Source organism: Quercus robur, chromosome 4 (assembly GCF_932294415.1).
Source record: "Quercus robur chromosome 4, dhQueRobu3.1, whole genome shotgun sequence".
Lineage (NCBI taxonomy): Eukaryota > Viridiplantae > Streptophyta > Magnoliopsida > Fagales > Fagaceae > Quercus > Quercus robur.
Window position 1 is genome coordinate 24,898,097 of NC_065537.1, and position 20,084 is coordinate 24,918,180.

At 39.8% G+C, this 20,084-nt stretch overlaps 2 long non-coding RNA genes and 2 pseudogenes across 2 annotated transcripts; 1 reads left to right on the forward strand and 3 right to left on the reverse strand.

Moving 5' to 3' along the window:
* Positions 1-20,084, reverse strand: part of LOC126721615 (uncharacterized) — a 45,113-nt pseudogene that overhangs the window by 18,535 nt on the left and 6,494 nt on the right.
* On the forward strand, positions 11,717-13,919 carry LOC126720951 (probable pre-mRNA-splicing factor ATP-dependent RNA helicase DEAH3; annotated as a pseudogene).
* Positions 14,464-16,659, reverse strand: LOC126720962 (uncharacterized). Its single transcript, XR_007653751.1, has 5 exons — positions 16,397-16,659; positions 16,239-16,279; positions 15,858-16,021; positions 15,029-15,096; positions 14,464-14,761 (listed from the first exon to the last, which is right to left on the reverse strand). It is a non-coding gene; the product is annotated as an uncharacterized LOC126720962 (long non-coding RNA).
* On the reverse strand, positions 18,843-20,075 carry LOC126720965 (uncharacterized). The gene is made up of 2 exons (XR_007653755.1): positions 19,351-20,075; positions 18,843-19,155 (listed from the first exon to the last, which is right to left on the reverse strand). It is a non-coding gene; the product is annotated as an uncharacterized LOC126720965 (long non-coding RNA).

Here is a 20,084-nt window from a genome sequence, read left to right on the forward strand (position 1 = left end):
TCCTATTCTACGTCCCTAAGGGCCCTGAGTTGGGGCAGGCTGATCATCCGCTGCTGGGTTCTCCGGGGCGATCTCCTGGGCCTGGGCAAGGATATCGCTGATGCGAAGACTGTCCTCGGGTGACTAACCCTGCGTAGCTTGCTCCATGCCCCCAGTCTCGGGAATGGAGGAATCTGCTGGAAGAGGCTCAGTGGAAGTGACCTCACCAGGAATCTCACGTATCTCCGCAGGGAAAAAGATGTTCTCAGCTTTCCTGAGATCAGAATCTGCGGGAACGGCTGCCCGATCCATGGCCAATCCCCAGGTCGAGGTGACGTATTCCCTGCAGACGGTGGCAACTTCCTCGGCCAGTCTTTCCTCAGTATCGTGAACCCCACGTTCATATGAAGCCGCCACAGCCTTCTCGGCAACCTCTCTGGACAAGCGAGCTTCCTCCTTGGTCCTTGCAAGCTCAGCTTGAAGCTCCGAAACCGCCTGTTGCTTCGCTGACAGTCTTTCCTCAGAGTGTCGGAGCTGCTTGCGCAGCTCTTCGGTTTGCTTTTTAGCATTCTTCAGGCCAGCCTCTGCACTCGCATTGGCCTTCTTCACCTCTTTTAGCTCATAATCCTGACGATCAAGATCTCGTTTGAGATCACCAGCGGCCCTCTCAGCTGCAGCACGGGACTGAGCCTCCCTATGCGCATCCTCACGAGCTTTCTTGGCCCACTCCTCAGCAACATAAATTTGTTGGGTGACCTGCACTCAGACGGAAATGAAGGCGATACCAAGATAAGATAATAGGAAGGTTCTCAACACAAAGACAAGATAGAAGATTCCACTTACCACAGCCATGTCCCTCTTCAGTGACATGAAAAGCTCTGACTGACGAATCTTCCTGAGACCTTCCATATCACGTGGCAAGAGAAGAGGCTGCTGCAACGCCTCAGCCATGAACGAAGCCTGTTCACGCTGGGACTCCCATAGGGTCGCATCCCAGAGGATTGGAGCGCCATCTAGCTCGATCCGAGGAGACCATGTTCGTGGTCCCCTCAGAGTGGCCGCCTCATCTCGGCTCTCAGTGGACCTGGTTCTTTTTTCTCGGGGCTCTTTCATTTCCTTGCCCTTCTTTTTAGGCCCGGCTTTCTCACGGGCAACCTCTCCCTCCTCCGCCTCTTCTACAGGCCTTTTTCGCCTTAGGTTAGGCATAGGCTTCAGCGCCGCGCCCGACAAGGGAGGGGGAGGAGGAGCGGGGGCTTTGGAGACGGTCTGTCCTTTCGAGATTTCCTTGGATGTCTGCCCTTTGGACCTGTTGGATAGGAGACCCCTAAGGCCAGTCCTCGGCTGGAGGTCCATTCCTTCTTCCTCTTCTGTGTCCTCGCTGATATCAGGTTGTGCGATGACCAAACCAGTACCAGGAGCCGCTGAGGCACGGTCTAAATCAGCGTCAGAGTCAGAGATCTCTACTACTCTGACCGAAGCCTCCCCTTCCTCAGTAAACTGGAACTGGTCTATCTGATCCTCTAAGGATGAATGTGAAGAGCCGGCCTCCTCCTCTGGGATAACTACTGGGGGAAAGACACGTTGGGGAGGTAACTGAATTGGAGGCAAGTCTGTATCAGCGAGGAACCCTGGTATGGACACGTCAATCCGTGCTAATCTCGGACTACCGGCTCTAATAACTTGTCCGGCTTCTACCTGGGCTCGAGTGAGCGGAGTGTAATCCAAAATCAAAGGAGCCGACCGTAGTTGTCCGTCCTTGCTAACAAAAATCTCCGACCTCAGGAGGTAATTTAGGGCTAGGATATTGACTAGGCTCAGCCGAGGAGTTGTTCGTCCCTTGTCTGCAAAGGCCGTTAGAAGATTTATGTTAGTCCGAGGAGACATGCAACCAAACCAACAAGTTTAAAATAAAAAAAAGAAAAAGAAAAAGAGGGGGAGGAGCTTGAAGCCAAAGTCCTCCCCACGGCATCTAGTCCTACGACACCCCACCTGGCTTTCCCGCCCTAGTTGGACAGTGAGGGCCGTCATACCATGGCCCGGAGACGATCAAATGGTCGTCCTTCAAGCCTTTGCTGGACTTTGGAAGGCAGGATATCAACCTCACTTCGTCATTCCTAGACTTTAGATAGTATGTGTCGCCGAGCTTATGGCATTCATAAAGATGAACCACATCATGCCATGAGAGGCCGAGGTTCATCTGACCGTTCAGGGTTTCGACACACCCCAGGATCCGGAACAGATTAGCAGTGCATTGATGGGGGGCCAACCTATGACCACGTTGGTAATCCCTAGTTATTCTCCCCATTGGAATGGTCATTCCTCCTTCCACGAAGGCTATCATTGGAATTGCGACTTCTCCTGTTCTCCGTTTGAGCAAAATGTCCTCCAGATGACAGTACTCTAAACCTACCTCCGGTGGGATACGATACTTCGCCCTGAAGCCCGCCATACCGGTCGGAGAATCTACCATTTTCTCAAGCCTACCCATCCCCTCTAATCCTAAAAACAACTTGAAGGCAGTATGATTAATGAAGAATAATGGAGAAGAAGCACGCACTTACGGGTAAGAGGCACGAAGGAGTCTTCAAGAGAATGGCAGCGGAAGTAAGAACGGACTGAAGGAATAAGTTCTGAGAAGTTCTGAATACTGGAAGGCTCGTCAAAAGTGAGGGACGAACACCCTCAAAGCCTGTTATACTCGGTAGAAGTTGAACAGACGCACTCGCGTCTAAGGCACGTGAAGCGCTGTCCACTGTAGATCCTGCCTCCAACCGTTGGATTGGGCGAGTGTAAAACCTCGAAAGCTGCGGTTACTATCCCCAGAGTCATTAACTGCCCACAGCATTAATGAGGCACGTAAAGGCGTGCCTTCACCCCCTACACGTGTGAAGCAGTGGTTCACCACGAGCCGTCTAGTGGGTATCAAAATCCCGCCTTTTCTCCTCGGACCCAGAAAAAGGCCGGCATTTTGAGGGGCTATTGTGGGGGGTAAAATCTGTCAGCTGATGTTGGGCCGTAGTTCATGTACCAAGCCCAGCCACGATAAGAAGAAAAGGCATGGGCGTAGGATATCCCGTCCTAACCATGATGGGCCGGGCCTGCTTAGGGGCGTCCGAGGAGGAGTACCTCCTCGGACTCGCCAAGTAAGTGTCAAATTCGCACTCCATACCTGGCGAAAGGTCACCCAATATGAAGGAATAGTGCGTGACGTTCAGGAAGGGGGGCAACTACAACTGCCGCATTAAATGCCAAGGAACTACTTTTCCAGCCGCATTAATGTGGAAGGGACAGGAACGCAGAATCATCTTGGCCAGTGCAACTCACAGAAAAGAGGAAGGATGACCTATGGGACAGGCACTCAAGTGGAGGGTTAGATGGTTGACAAGTGTAGGGTCATGATCTTAGGAAGGATGCTATATAAGAGAAGAAGATCCCCATGGAAAGGGGATCGCAGGCAGAAAGAAGAAAAAGATAAAAGAGGAGAAAGGAGGTAGAAGTAGAAGAAACAGCCCCAGGAATCGTTCCTCCAAAAGTTTGAAGGAATATCTCTACGTCCAAATGGTTGCATGGCTTGGTCACAATTACGTTTCCCCTGTCAAAGACCTAGTTCTGTAACCTACTCTCTACAAATTCATTGTTGAGGGACTTTTGGGCCAGAACCACCCGCCTGTTGGGCCTGAGCCCCAAAACCGCCCCCCTACATTAGTTATTACTAGTGTTATACCTGTGCGATACATGGCTTAAATTAAAAATTTTGAACTTATAAAGGAGATTTTAGCTCTCTGATAGTAATACTACATAAAATTAAGGACAAATTTAATATATCGAGCTGATGATTATATGAGAATAAAAATGATTACTTTAAGAGAGACAAAAGGTTAGAATGGAATAAATAATCATATAATGAATATACGACAATTTTCATTAAAGAAAAATTATTTAAAAAATTATAAGTAGAGTTAATAGAGAAAAAAATTATTTAAATGGGAATTGAATGGTTGTCCTTAAGAGTGAGAATTATATCTAAATTTACCTTAGTTTTCCAAGAGGGTATTTGGAAGTTTAGAATAATAAAAATAACAAAAAAAAAAAAAAAAAAGAGTCTAACAACAAATAAAACATTTAGAAAAAGAAAAGGAAAATTAGCACGATTGAAACTAACTCCTGAAAGTCAATAGAGGCTTTTTTGGCCTGAGATTTATTCCTTGTACGCTAAATCTCCTCATGGCTAATGTTAAACAAAATATAGCATCATAAACACATAAGCTCTTGTTGTGTCTTATTGCATGATTGCACATCTTGTAAAGTTGCATGATTGCATCCTGTGAAGTTGTTTATTTTTTATTAGCTTTTATATATAGTAGATAAATATACATTATAGATTACCCATTTACGCTAATTAGGAATTACTATTATACTATAACTCATTCACAATGAATATCGGTTTTATCTCAATAATCAAATAGATATAAGTATATAACTCTCCAAATCATGCACATGTCTAACTCTTCCTAACTATGCACATTGGTTTTTTTTTTTTACTTTAAAATTTCATGAGATAGCATTAGCAAGTATCTAAAAAATTGTAGTTATTTTTATTTAAAAATTAGTGATAAAGCAATAGTTGATAAGAACAAATAAGAAGTTTTTTTTATCTATAAATGTGTGTAAGTGTGAAGTTAAAATCTAAATCTAAAAAATAAGTAGCATGTGAAGAGGAAATCCAAAAAAAAAAAAAAAAAAAGGAAAAAAAGTAACCATGTTTGAAGAGGGAATCCAGAGATTTAAAAAAAAAAAAAAGTGATGATACTGTTTATTTTTACGTGTAGTAATATAATTTAAGTAAAAAAAAGATAGTAAAAAATATATTAATAATAAAATGATTAGAATTCTAAATTCGTATGATAGTTTTAAATTTTCATTTCTATAATATCATCAAATTTATAACATTTGACTTGTTTTGTCTGTAGCTTAATAAGATTGCCATCATATCTTCTTGTATTAATCTTATCAGCTTTTTCTCTCGCTGGCTCTCTCCCTTGAGACGGTTTGCCACGATGAAACCCTAATGCCTGTATAGGCCTCCTTTTCCCCATTTCGGTGGAACCTCATCTCTACTCTCTTCTCTAAATCTTCACTACCCACCCTCACTGGACGATGGGCAAAGCTATCACTCAATACACAAGAAAGCCAAATCGTCCCTCTTGCATTTGTTATTGAAGATAATAGTAAGGTCCTTGTCGCAAAGCTTTTCACCAAACGCAAAGCTAGCATGGAAGCTCTATCAAGAACCTTTAAAAACATGTGGCGCTCCATACAAGACTTCGAACTCCGAGATCTCGGATCCAATACGGTTTTATTCTTTTCTCCAATGAAGCCTACTCCCTTAAAATCCTTGACTAGCAACCATGGTCTTTTGACAAGTACCTGATTGGTTTCTATAAACCGACAGCGAAGGAGTCCGTTGACGATGCCAAGTTCTACAACACCTCATTCTGGATTCAAGTGCACAACTTACCTTTTAGCCGAATGAATCGCGCCAATGTAGAAGCTATTGGGCGATATATCCCTAGGTAAACTGAAACAAGTTAATGCGTCGCCAACCGAAGAATGTCGCGGTCATTATCTCCGAATCTGAGTTGACATTGATATCAGCCAACCCCTTTCTTGTGGCCGTTTCGTAGACTTGGGTGACTCGGACCCACTCTGGATCTCGCTCCAATACGAAAGGCTACCTGCGTACTCCTACTAGTGTGGCCTCCTGAATCATGATGAGAAAGACTACCAAACTTGGATTGACAGTGGCGACTCACTGACGAAAGAAGAGCAGCAGTACTGGCCTTGGCTCTGGGCAACCGTACACAACATCCAGCAACCACAAACTGTGAACACCAAGACAACACAAACCACACCGCCACCCCCACCTCACCGCCCCACTCCTTGCCCGTCCACAAAACCGACCCCACCAATGGCAAACACCTCGGACCCACCACTACCACCGTCATCGTCTGACACCAATGTTACTTCAGCACCACTTTCCAAACATACCCCCACAAATAAGGAAATAATATCAAATCATGATCTTTTCCATGCACACATTACAGAAATTGACCATGCCATAAATTACCCTCTAATGCAAACTCCATGCAACTAGCAGAATCCCACCCACGTGCCCATGAAAATACTTCCATATATGAGCCCTCAAAGTCAACTACTCCACGCCTCAACAAGGACATAGGACCTTACCTCCATTACACCTGAACCACATATCTGAGACTCACACCTAAGTTGGAACACTGAATCTTTGGTGGGCCCAAAAATTGGTACATGGTGCAGACTTAGGCCACCGGCCCATGCAATGGACACCTTTGAAAAAACTGAACAGGTGCTTGGCCCAAAACGTAAGTGTGATAACACTGAACCATATATTGCCATTCTCACAAACAAAAAGAAAAAAAATGCCTGGACGATGAAACAAAGGCTTTGGGTAAACTTTTGGTGGACAACCTGGGATCGGCGGTGGCTACTATGCAGCACCGCCGGATGCAATGAATATAATAAGCTGGAATTGTTAAGGGCTTGGGAACCCACGAACAGTTAACGCTCTCAAGAGAGCACTGAAGAAAAAAGTTCCCATTTGTGTCTTCTTAATGGAGACAAAACTCACCACTGAACAACTGAATAGCATGAAACAGAACTGGGATTATAACCAAGGACTTGTAGTATCTAGTGATGGCTTTAGTGGTGGACTGGCTCTTCTTTGGAAACCCAATACGCAAGTATATGTCCAAAATTTCTCACGGTGGTTTATGAATGCCCATATTTTATGTAATGACACAGGTTTGAAATTGAGGCTAACTGGCTTTTATGGACAACCTGATACGAGCAGAAGGGAGGAAACATGGACCTTACTCGAGTCTTTAAAGCACTCAAATAATCTTCCATGGTTGTGCCTTGGAGACTATAATGAGATCATCAGCCAAACAGAAAAGAATGGAGGGAGATTGCGGCCAACTAGACAAATGGACCAGTTCCGTGAAGTGATCCATCACTGTGGTTTCATGGACTTGGGCTATACTGGCTCTCCATTTACTTGGTCTCGAAATCATCCTGTTGATGGCCAAACCTACATCCGCTTGGACCGAGCACTTGCCACCATAGCATGGAAGTCACTTTTCCAAAACACTGTCGTACAGCATGTGCCAACGTTCGCTTCGGATCACTTCAGGCTCATAGTCAATCTCCCTTAAATGTGGCATTGATGACCTAAATCACAGCCTCCATTCCGCTTTGAAGCAATGTGGTTAAGGGACCCTTGCTATGCTGAAGTCGTTCAAGAAGCATGGATGGAAGGGCTCTACCAACTAGAGGGTACACCTATCACAAACTGCCATGACAGTTGCAGGGCTCGCTTAACATCATGGAACAAAATGGAATTTGGCCATGTTGGATGCCAAATAGCAAGGTTGGAATAGGAGTTGCAGGCACTTGATCACTAGCCACAACAAAACTTTGAACTAATCCAAAAGGTCCGCAAAGCTCTTGATTGTTGGCTGGACACAGAAAACACCATGTGGCACCAACAGGCAAAGCAAATATGAATCACAGATGGAGATCGAAACACATCTTTTTTCCACCAAAAGGCATCCAACTGCAAGTAGAAAAACTTCATTGAAGGTTTAACCGATGAACATGGTAGGTGGCAGATTGATGATCACTCAATGGAACAGATTACTTTGGGCTATTTCTTTGATATTTTTCACTCTAATGGTCCCACGGACACTTCGGCAGTTGTTGCAGCAATCAAACCAGTTGTTATTGACTCTATGAACAGATTCTTGAGCCAAACCTTCTAGGCAGATAAGGTCCACCGAGCATTAAAGCAAATGCATCCAAAGAAATCACCGGGTCTTGATGGTATGCCTCCATTATTTTACCAACACTTCTGGTCTCTATCTGGTGATTGTGTTACTAAAGTTGTACTTGACTATTTAAATTTGAGCATTATTCCCCCCCAAGTTTAATGAAACTCATATTATTCTTATTCCCAAAGTCAAGAACCCTACAAAAATAATACAATACAGGCCCATAAGCTTGAGCAATGTCATCTTGAGGCTAGCCTCAAAAGTCATTGCAAACAGACTTAAGAGGTTCCTACCAAAAATAATCAGTGAACACCAGAGTGCCTTCACTGATAATGTCTTGGTTGCTTTTGAAACCATGCACTACTTAAACTAGAAAAGAAATGGTAAAATAGGGGAGATGGCCTTAAAGCTTGACATGAGTAAAGCATTTGATAGAGTGGAATGGGGTTGCCTTCGAGATATCAAGCATAAGATGGGTTTAGATAAAAAATGGGTGAACCTTATAATGCAATGTGTTACTTCAGTTACATATTCTGTCAGGTTAAATGGTAAGCCTCGTGCCCACATCATCCCCTCTTGGGGTTTGAGGCAAGGGGACCCCATCTCTCCTTTCCTTTTTCTGTTTTGCGTAGAGGGACTCTCATCTCTTTTCCAACGGGCCACAGCAACTGGTCTACTTAAAGGAGTATAGTAGCCTGCCCACTCGGCCCACAATATTCACATCTCTTTTTTGCAAATGACAATATTATTTTCTGCCAAGCTACCCGGGAAGACTGTAGCCACCTGGAACAAATTCTTGAGATATATGAGCATGCATCTGGGCAAAAAATAAACTGGGAGAAAACCTCTCTCTTCTTCAGTCGAAACACCACACAGGACCTGTAGGAAGAGATCAAGTAATGCTTTGGTGCTGAGGTTATACAACAGCATGAAACCTACCTTGGCCTACCCTCGCTCGTAGGTAGATAAAAAAAGAACACCTTCTGTGCTCTGAAGGAAAGATTAGACAATAAGATTTCAGGATGGAAAGAAAAGCTACTCTCCCAATTAGGAAAGGAGATTCTTATTAAAGCAGTGGCCCAAGCAATCCCAGCTTACACAATAAGTATTTTCAAACTCTCAGATACACTTTGTGATGAGATGACTAGCATGATGTGCTCCTTCTAGTGGGGCCAAAGAAATGGAAGTAATAAAATGGCATAGTTGTCATGGGATAAAGTCTGTGTTCCAAAATCTGATGGTGGCTTGGGATTTCGAAATCTAAAGGCTTTCAACTTGGCACTTCTCACCAAACAAGGATGGAAACTTCAAACAAACACCCATTCCCTAATTCACCGTGTTCTCAAAGCTCACTACTTCCCAAATACTAACTTCCTACATGCAGAGTTGGGCTCAAAACCTTCCTTTGCTTGGAGAAGCATCATGGCTGCACAAGAGGTGGTCAAGATAGGCAGCAGATGGCAAGTGGGAAATGGCTCCTCGATCTAGATTTGGCTTGACAAGTGGCTGCCTACACATTCCACTTTTCGAGTCACCTCGCCGACGGGCACACTACCTCAAGACTCACGGGTTTGCACTCTCATAGATGATGAAACGGGTGAAAGGAATGCAGACATGATTCGGCAACCCTTCTTGCCAACTGATGCCGATGCAATCTTGGGAATACCAAGGAGCCGAAATCCCACTAGAGACCGCTTAATATGGGCTTATACTCCAAGAGGTATATTCACTGTTAATAATGCTTATAAGGTGGCACTATCCTTATCTCCCCATGCAAACCCATGCTGGCGTCACATGGATCTGACCATACCCACTTCTGGTGCACAATATGGGACAAGGAACAAAGCCCGCCATGGGACCACACGACAGTCCAGCCAAGAGATAATCTTCAAAGCCCGAAGCATGATTGAGAGCTACTAGCTTGCCCGCCTAGCGAAACCTCATCATAAGGAACCCGCAGATATACAGTGGACTCCGCCGAACTTCCTGTGGTACAAGATCAACATCGATGCCACTGTCTTCGTCGTCTCCAAGTCTGTGGGAGTTGGTGTTGTGGTACGTGACCATGAGGGGTCAGTTGTGGCAGCTTTAAGCAAGCGCATGCCACTGCCATTGGGACCTCTTGAAGTCGAAGCAAAAGCCATGCATGAAGTAGTCACTTTTGCCAAAGATATTGGACTTCAGGACGTCATTTTCGAGACAGACTCTGTCATTCTTTCAACTGCCCTAAATGATATCTCCATGACACCAACCAACATTGACAACATCATACAGGACACTCATCATAGCTTGCAAGCTTTTCGAAGAACACAGATACAGCATGTTAAGCGAATTGGAAATAAGCCTGCACACACTTTGGCCCATCATGCCAAAGGAATAGATGACTTTGTACTTAGATTGAGGAAACTCCACCATGTATTGAACTTTTTGTTTTTCAGGATGCTCTATCTGTTTAGTAATAAAATACACCTATTTCTCGTCAAAAAAAAAAAAAAAAAAAAAGATTGCCATCATTTTTAATAGTACAATAAATAAGTATATATCCATTAGGAACATTATATATAGCGTTTAGGTTCATAGAGCTATAGAAGTCTAAGAAGTATTTGTTAAAAAAAAAGAAGTAAAAATAGATTAATAAATTAAGTAAAAAAAAGTAAAAAATAAATTAATAATAAAAGGTTTAGAATTTGGATTGTAATCCAATTAAATTTTCATCAAGTTAGAAATTATAAGAGAAGAAGATAAGAACAATATATATATATATATATCTATTTTTTTTTTAAATCTAAAAAATTTTCTGCAATTTAATGAAACCACTTAGTACAATCACGGCTTCTAAACCCAATTTTTATTATATAGTATATGATATGATATATAAATATAGATTTAGATATAAATAAGACAATGGATCATCAATTATGTTTGTTGACCATTTTATAGACATATTGTTTCCATTAAATTCTTATGTTATAATTTTTTTTTTTTTTTTTTGTTAATCCATATGTTATAATTGAAGTGTTTTATATGTTGTGCTCTATATGAAGATATATCAAGATGAAATCCTTTAATGAAATTTATTCTTAATAGGATTAGGATTTTGTTTTCAAGGGTTACTAGCATTATTAGGATTCTGGATCTTAATCTTGAAAACCTTGACGTTTGATTTATAAATTTTAATTTATTAAATCAAAAGGTATTTTTTTATGGAAAATAATAGATTATTGTTATTATTAAAATCCTGTTTATCCACGTAGAAAAAGGAATCCCAATATAATTAGGATTGGAAATTAATTAGTGGATTGAACCGTGCAGTCATGCTTTTGTTTTTTGAGCAAAGAACGATTAAGTCGGTTACTCTATCTCCCACCCTAAGTCGGTCATGTTCTTATATATACCACAAGGCGAAGTTGTGAAATAGAAGTAGATACATACTTTCATATCTATAGGATAACTCCCTCTCACTCTCACCCTAAATTCTCTTTTTCTCTCTAAGGGTCCGTTTGGATACAAAACTGAAAACAGAAAAACACTGTAATAAAATAATTATTAAATGTGTGAGCCCATTTTTAATGAAAAAGTTGTTGAAAAATGAAATTTGTGGGTCCGTGAACAGTGTACGGTATGCACTAATTGGCTGAAAATTATTTGACAAGTCAAACTTTGCGACTACTGTTCATAAACAGTGCATGAACAGTAGCCGTAACGGTAAAATTTGTCACAAAACGTGTGAAAAAAAAAAAAAAAAAAGCAGAAAAACGCAAACGCAAACGCATCAGCCAGACCCAAACTCACGCTAAAATTAGTCAAATCTCATAGCTAATCGGAGCAATAGAGTTCTGTGCGGTTTGTATTGTTAGGGTTAGTGTTTATTGATGGGAATGGAGAGGAAGAGGAAAGTGAGCTTGTTCAACGCGGTGGACAAGTCGAAGATCGCCAAAATCAACGATGGCGGCTTCTTGTCCTCTGCAGCAAGTGGTAGTATTATTGGCGGAGGCTCTGGGATAAATAGCTGGACGGGGAGGTCGTACTCGCAGAGATACTACGAGATTTTGGTGAAGCGGAGAGACTTGCCTGTTTGGCACCAAAAAGAAGAGTTCTTGCAAGTTTTCAAGTCTAACCAGACTGTCATCCTAGTCGGTGAGACTGGTAGTGGCAAAACCACTCAGATTCCCCAGTCCGTTTTGGAAGCTATCGATGTAAAAACAACTTCAGAAAAGCGCAAGAAGATGATGGTTGCGTGCACCCAGCGTCGTAGGGTGGCTGCTATGTCTGTTTCTCGTCGTGTTGTTGAAGAGATGGATGTAACTATCGGAGAAGAAGTTGGTTATAGTATCCGTTTCGAAGACTGCAGCAGTGGAAGAACAATTTTCAAGTATTTAACAGATGGTATGCTTTTAAGAGAAGCAATGACAGATCCGCTTTTGGAACGCTACAAGGTCATAATTCTTGATGAGGCTCACGAAAGAACGTTGGCAATTGATGTTTTGTTTGGACTTCTGAAGCAAGTGTTGACAAATAGACCTAATCTGAAGCTAGTTGTAATGAGTGCTACTCTTGAGGCTGAAAATTTTCAGAGTTATTTTAATGCTCCACTTTTGAAAGTTTCTGGGAGGCTTCATCCAATGGAAATATTTTACACTGAAAAGCCTGAAGGGGACTACCTAGATGCAGCAATCCGAACAATTGTGCAAATTCATACGAGTGAAACTCCTGGAGATGTACTGGTGTTCCTCACTGGCGAGGAGGAGATAGAAGATGCATGTCGAAAAATAACGAAAAAAGTAGCAAATATGGGTGACTAGTTGGGACCTGTTAAAGTAGTGCCTTTGTATTCTTCTCTTTCTCCGGCTATGCAGCAGAAGATATTTGAACCGGCTCCGCCTCCTTTGAAAGAGGGTGGTCCTGCTGGAAGGAAGATTGTGGTGTCAACAAACATTGCCGAAACTTCTTTGACCATTGATGGTAGTGTATGTGGTTGACCCTGGGTTTGCAAAACAAAAAGTTTATGACCCACGAGTGCGTGTGGAATCGTTGTTGGTATCTCCGATCTCTAAGGCTAGTGCACACCAGAGATCAGGGCGTGCGGGAAGAACTCAACCTGGAAAATGCTTTCAACTTTACACCGAGAAAAGTTTCCAGAATGATCTTCAACCACAGACCTATCCAGAAATGTTAAGATCAAACCTTGCAAATACGGTTCTTACTTTGAAGAAAACGGGGATAAATGATCTAGTGCATTTTGATTTTATGGATGCCCCTGCTCCAGAGACATTGATGCGGGCTTTAGAGGCTTTGAATTACCTGGGAGAGATAGATGATGATGGAAATCTGACAAAGCTGGGCGAAATTATGAGTGAATTTCCATTGGATCCTCAGATGTCAAAGATGCTTGTAGTTAGCCCTGAGTTCAACTGTTCAAATGAAATTCTATCAATTTCTGCCATGCTTTCAGTACCCAATTGCTTTGTCAGGCCTAGGGAGGCTCAGAAAGCCGCTGATGAAGCAAAAGCTAGGTTTGGGCACATCGATGGAGATCACCTCACGCTCTTGAATGTGTATCATGCATACAAGCAAAACAACGAGGACCCATTATGGTGCTATGAGAACTTCATCAACCAAAGGGTGTTGAAGGCTGCTGATAATGTTCGACAACAGCTCGTGCGTATCATGGCCAGGTTTAACCTCAGGTTGTGCAGCACTGGTTTCAACAGCCGTGATTACTACATCAACATAAGGAAGGCTATGGTAGCAGGATATTTCATGCAGGTAGCTCACCTGGAACGTACTGGACACTACTTGACAGTGAAGGACAACCAAGTGGTGCACTTGCATCCATCGAATTGCTTGGATCACAAGCCGGAGTGGGTCATTTATAATGAAGATGTTCAAACAAAGAGTAATTACATTCGGACGGTGACAGATATTAATGGTGAATGGATAATTGATATAGCACCACATTATTATGATCTGACGAACTTCCCCCTGTGTGAGGCTAAGCGTGTTCTTGAGAAGCTTTACAAGAAGCGGGAGAAGGAGAGCAGGAACAGAAAGTGATATGTTTTCAGCACTGGCATCTTTCAACTCCTTGTTTGCCTTTTCTCAACGGAAAGGAGGAGGAGCCAATTCTTTCGTTAGCCATTGTGTAACTCTTAGGAGGGCCAGCTTGGCAGTGAAATCGGTGTAAATTTGGCAATGTTTCTGTACCATAAACTAGTGCTAGTTTTAGTGAACTATAAATTTCTGTTGTATTGAATATCTTAATTTATTCTGGATTTGATGGTTTCAAAAAAATAAATAAATAAATAAAGCATGATTGGGGTTTTTTTTTTTTTTTTGAAGAATGATTGGGGTTCTCAGTTTTCTAGTTGACATCAAAGATTCATTCAACAACTAATGAACACAACTAAGTAGTACCAGTAACAGATATTAATTTATTTTCTAGTTGAAAGTAATTTTATTTTCTTATTTACGAGGGCCTTTGATAGTTGCTTGTAGCAATTGTTCGAACCGATATTTTCAAGGGCCTTTGATAGTTTTGTTTTCTGGGTGTAAAATTCAAGTCATTCAGGTTGAACCTAAAGAAAAAATTGCAGAGGACAGTGATACTACCTAATTGAAATACTTTCTAATGCTTACGATATTTAAAATATAGAATCGCAGCATAGGGAAGATGCCATTGCACACAATTTTGGCCAGTATTATATCAGCCTCATAACTTGTTAGGATTATGCACAAGATAATCTTGAAAGCTGGCCCAGAATTTGCAATTCTTGTGTCCCATTTCTCAGAGTTTTTCATTACTTCAGAAAAAGAAATGAGAATAAGAAATAGGAACAAATGTGCATTGACTGTAGTTAAGATCTGCATGAAATGTATAACTTGTAAGAAGCATTTCAGGCATCACTGCCGCCAAAAGCCTGCATCCAAATAGAACAAGAAGTGAGAATTATAGATGTCTCCAAGAAAGCTAGAATCCAAGATATTAAAAGTTAAAGATTGAAGGCTCTCATTCTCAACATTTCAAACTTCATTTTAAATTCCAACATTGACGTAATGATTGATTAGTAAATATCTGTTTAAAGTTAAAGATAGAAGGCTATTAACATTTTCGAACTTCTTCTTTAATTCCAATATTGACAGAATGATTAATTAGTAAATATATGTTAAAAATAATGTAAACCTACCTCATTACTCATTAGGCTACTTTCTTTGCCATTTCCTGACAACACCTCTCCCCATAGTGGAGTTATTTCTGAATATCATTCATAGGAGAAACCGTTAGTCCTTCAAACTAGCCTTCAATTAAATATGCATATCTTGTCTTCATAGGAAGGAAAGGAACAAAAAAATGACACAAAGTTCTGATTATGCATGTTGAAACCTCAAAAAATCAATTGCAAAATAGGGATATAATACCGTGGGACCCATTTTTAAATGTGTGAAAAGTACCGTGGGATCCATTTTTAATATTTTTTAGTACGTGAACAGTGACAAACAGTGTTACTACAGTACTGCTACAGTGTGCTACAGCGTTTATTGTCCTTGGAACACGTGAAGTCCCTGGAACACGTGAAGTGAGGAAAAAAGAAAAAAAAAAAAAAAAAAAAGGAAAAAACGCAGCTTGGATTCAGCGGAAAACGCTGAATCCAAACGGCCTCATAAAGGGAAAAAAAAATTATAATGTTGCACACCAAAGTAGTAGTAGTAATTAATAATAACAATAATAATCATTGATGATATTTAAATTTGTCACAATTTTGGAATTATATTGATAATGACAAAGCGATTATGAAAAGTATTTAGTGAATCTAATACTGCTATCGAATTCCTCAACTATTAAACACCTCAACAATTATCCACCCAAAAAATAAAAAAATATCACTGCAATAGAGAAACCACAATGCAGCAAACTTCTAAGAGGATCTCAAACACACACATACATATAAAATTTAATAATTTGTTATAGACAAGAAAACAAGTAGAATCGCACTATTTAAGAGAACATAGAACAACCTGCTTGCCATTGATGACATGGGTCTCTTGGATCATCTGGTCAACAACAGAAGGATCCTCATAAGTTATGAAACCGAATCCCCTTGGTCGATGTGTGTGCCGGTCTTTCATGATAACAGAATCTGTTATCTTTCCATACTTCTAAAAGTAACTCACAAAGGTTTCTGAACTCAGTCAAATACCAACAAGAACTACATCATATATATAATATATCACACATTCAAACAATACCCATCAACAGAAACAAACACGCAAAAACAGTAACTTTTCACACACAACAACAATAGCAAACCCCCCCATTACAGATTCAAAAACACCCATCAAGAGAAACACAGTACCCATCAAGAGAATCATAGAAAAGAATAGAATGCTCTCTCTTACCGTAGGTGGTGTCCTTGGCAAAGCCTCCAATGAAGATTTTACTGCACCAAAAAACAAACATAAAAGAGAAGAAAAAAAAAAATCAAAACCAGAAAAACCCATTAACCATAGGCCTAGCCCTTAGACATTTATATCACAAAGAGAGAGAGAGAACGAACCCAGGACTGGCACCATCGCCATAGTGTGGGTTGTCGTTCCTCCTGGAACCCATGGGAGTGGTGGTGTTAAGGTTCGAGATTGGATGTGCGTGTGCGTGAGAAAGAGAGAGAGAGAGAGAGAGAGAGAGGTATGAGATCGAGATTTGAGAAATCAGAAAGAGGGTCTTAAACCATGGTCTTGAATGAACCGGCCCTATTTTAGAAGAATCTCTAGTTCAGTTAGAAAAAGCAGAAAAGGGAGGCCCAACTACCACTAGGCCTTTTTCATCATTCCATATGTGAAGGAATAGTTACATTTCCATGTGGGCTTGGGTCACATACCCATCAAGGCCCACAATATTACAAACAAAGATGATTTGACCAATCTCAATCAACCCATGTCACCACAAAGGTAAGAATTGGGTTCAGTGTTTAGTTGCATTAAATTTATCCAGATGATGACATGTATTCATTTCTATACTTGATGATCATACAACCATAAATCTTCATCAATTGCTTATATAAGATAGATCAATTCTTTGAATGACTCGGTTATTAAATGAAAAAAATGTTAGGTTTAATGAGATGAAACCCATAGACAAGGGTGACTCAACCCTTAGTCCTTTAGCATCAAGCCCATTGCTCAATCTAATACAAGAATGGAGGTTAGTGGTACATTGTGGAAAAAAAAAATGCTTACAGTCCATTTGGTTGAGTCAAAAACTAAGAGAGGGAAAAAATGGGAGAGAGGAGTGTTTAGATGAGAAGGGAAAAAGGGGGGAGAAAATGGTGAGGCTTAGCGATTTTCTCTTTGGGCCCACCAAATTTCAACCCCCAAAAAATAGGAGAGAAAATTGAGGGCAAATGGTAAATGCTAAATACCATTCTGCCCTACAAACCTTTCCCCACTGTTTTCCACTTTTTTTTTTTTTTCTTTTTTCCCCTACTTTTAAGTTAACATTTGGCATGCATTTTTTTATACTTAAACTCCAATTTTTTTCCTAGTAATATATATATATATATATATATATATATTCAATGGAGGCATGACAATGATTTTTATCCTCTCATTTTTCTTTTCAACCAATAAAAAAGTTTAACATCCCTTCACTTTTCCACCCCAAATCAAACATCACAAGATAAAACTAAAATCTCTTCTATTCCTTCACTTTTCTATCATTTCTCTATTTTTAATCCTCTCACTTTTTCATCTCCCTAACCAAACGGACCCTTAAAGACACTAACTCACAAAAAGAAAATATTAACACAGATGATCCTTGTCTCATTATGCTTAAAATATAGCAGAATGAGGAAAAAGTTGGAATTGGAGAGGGAGAGCTGTCTGCACTACCACATCCACGAGCTCCTTTTGGATCTGTTGTTTCTTAAATCAAAAGTTTGGACCCAAGGATAAGCATAGTTATGTGAGGTAAGTGGTCTGATTAATGTATGGCTTAAAACCATAATTTATATAGGTTTAGGACATGCCTAATGTCCATCCTTGAATCCTTGAACAAGGATTCAAGCTTTTGGTTGTTGTATATTTCAAAAAATGGCAACCTTGAGTTTTGTTCTTATTTGAATATTAGAACCATTTTGTTTTGTAACTATTTTGGCTAATATGTTGACCAAACCAGCTTTGTTGTGCTCTCTTAAGAAAAAATGACCTCTAAAGAGGGGATTTGGTTAGTTAGCATTAAGCGAGGTCATATTACTTTTTCATAGTGGAGGAAATTAGTTCAAGATTTTGAGCAAATATATAAGAGATCAGTCAAGGTGCGTTTTTCTGTTTTTGTGGCTAGCACATGGGCTTGCTCATGGACACATAGACTATGCAAGTACTTCTAGCTTACTTGGCAATCTCTATCTGTTTATCCAAAAAAAAAAAAAAAAAAAAATCTCAATCTTTTGGGTCCATGAGTACTACTAGTTCTCTCAAGACATTTACATCTTAAATTGCTACACTCAACTAGAAATCTTCACAAGTTTCTAAAACAATACCATGTTTATGTCTTTCCACAATTGGTAAAAAGTCAACATGTAAATACATAAATAATTTGCATTATAGAACTCAAGGGGAATTTGTATTTGGAAGTCTAGGGGATGTTTGTCAATTTATTGATTGATTAGTTTGATTTTGACTAGAAAATTTTCTTTCACAGAAGGTAATACTGGGAAAAAAAATTGCTAGTATAGGGCGCTGATTAAGTGTCATTTATCTCATAAGTAGGCACTAATCATGAGCAACCATGTTACCTTTGACTTCTCTTTCTTGGTTGCTATAATACTATTCTATGAAATTCATAAGTCGTCTGGAAGATGCAAGATGTCTTCTTCTATATATAGTTCACAATCAAAAACTTTCTAGCAGAGGATAGCAAGTGTTCATTAATTAGACTGAAATTGTGCATTTGATTGTTTTGTATAGGTTGCTGCATCAATGTTGACAATCAAGCAATCTAAGAAATTGCAATAATGCAGGATCATGATGCAATAGCACTTAACGCAAATAAGATCAAAATGCTTTTTTGCATGAAATTGCATGCAAATACAGAGAGATGGGCAGTAGTCTTCCTCAAGAGAGTATTATATTCTTAGTTTAAATCCTCTAACCATAGTAAAGTTTTTAAATACTTTAGAAAAAGAAAACAAAATAAGAAATAAGAACAAATGTGCATTGAATGTAGTTAAGATGGGTAGGACATGTATAATATGTAAGAAACATTGCTGGTGATGGTTATGATCTTTGTTTGAGGAATCATGACTGCTAACCCAATGACCTGCATCCAAACAGAACAAGAAGTGATAATTATAGATCTATCCATATTAGCTAGAATCCAATAATAATAATAAGATATTAAAAGTTAAAGATAATAAGTCTGACAACATTTTCAAACTACTACTTAAATTCAAATATTAACTCAATGATTGATCATGTTAAATTACCAGTTGTCCCAAGAAGAATGTAAACATACCTCATTAGTCAACTGGAAAATTTATTAACCACTTCGTGACATCACATCTCCCCATAGTAGACTTATTTTTGCATATCATATTGATTGGAAAAATAGTAACTAGCCTTCAATTTAACATGCATGTTTCTCACATGAGAGAAAGTAAGGAAAAAAAATGACATGAGGTTCTAATTATGTAGATTGAAGCCTTCAAAATACCAGTCAAAATAAGGTTACAAAGGAATTATTTTACAATGTTGCACACCAAAATAATAATAATATATGATATATCAATAATGATAATTAGATGTGTCACAAATCAGGAACTATATTGAGAATTACAAAAGCTATTATCAAAAGTAATTAGTGATCTAATATTGTATGACCTAGGAATTTTCCATTTAGACAAGGACCACAAAATCAAAGGAAAGAAAATCACTTGTATCTAGACATAATTTAAAGTCATGTATAAGGATTTCTTCCTATACCAACATGAGCATTTTTTGATCACATTATGTGCAGTATCAAGATTTCAACAAGTAGCAGTGCTAGTTGGCCTAAAGTATAACAAAACTTACTGTCGATTTTTTTAACTGACACCTTACTCCAGCAACATGGTAACTCCCATTCAACAATGCAATGCATACTTAAGATTGAATAAAAACTGCTCTACACTCTATTTAAATTTGTTTAAGCTATTCTAATGTAAGAAAAATTGACCAATAAAATAATTGCTGAAAATTTGAACTTGTTAC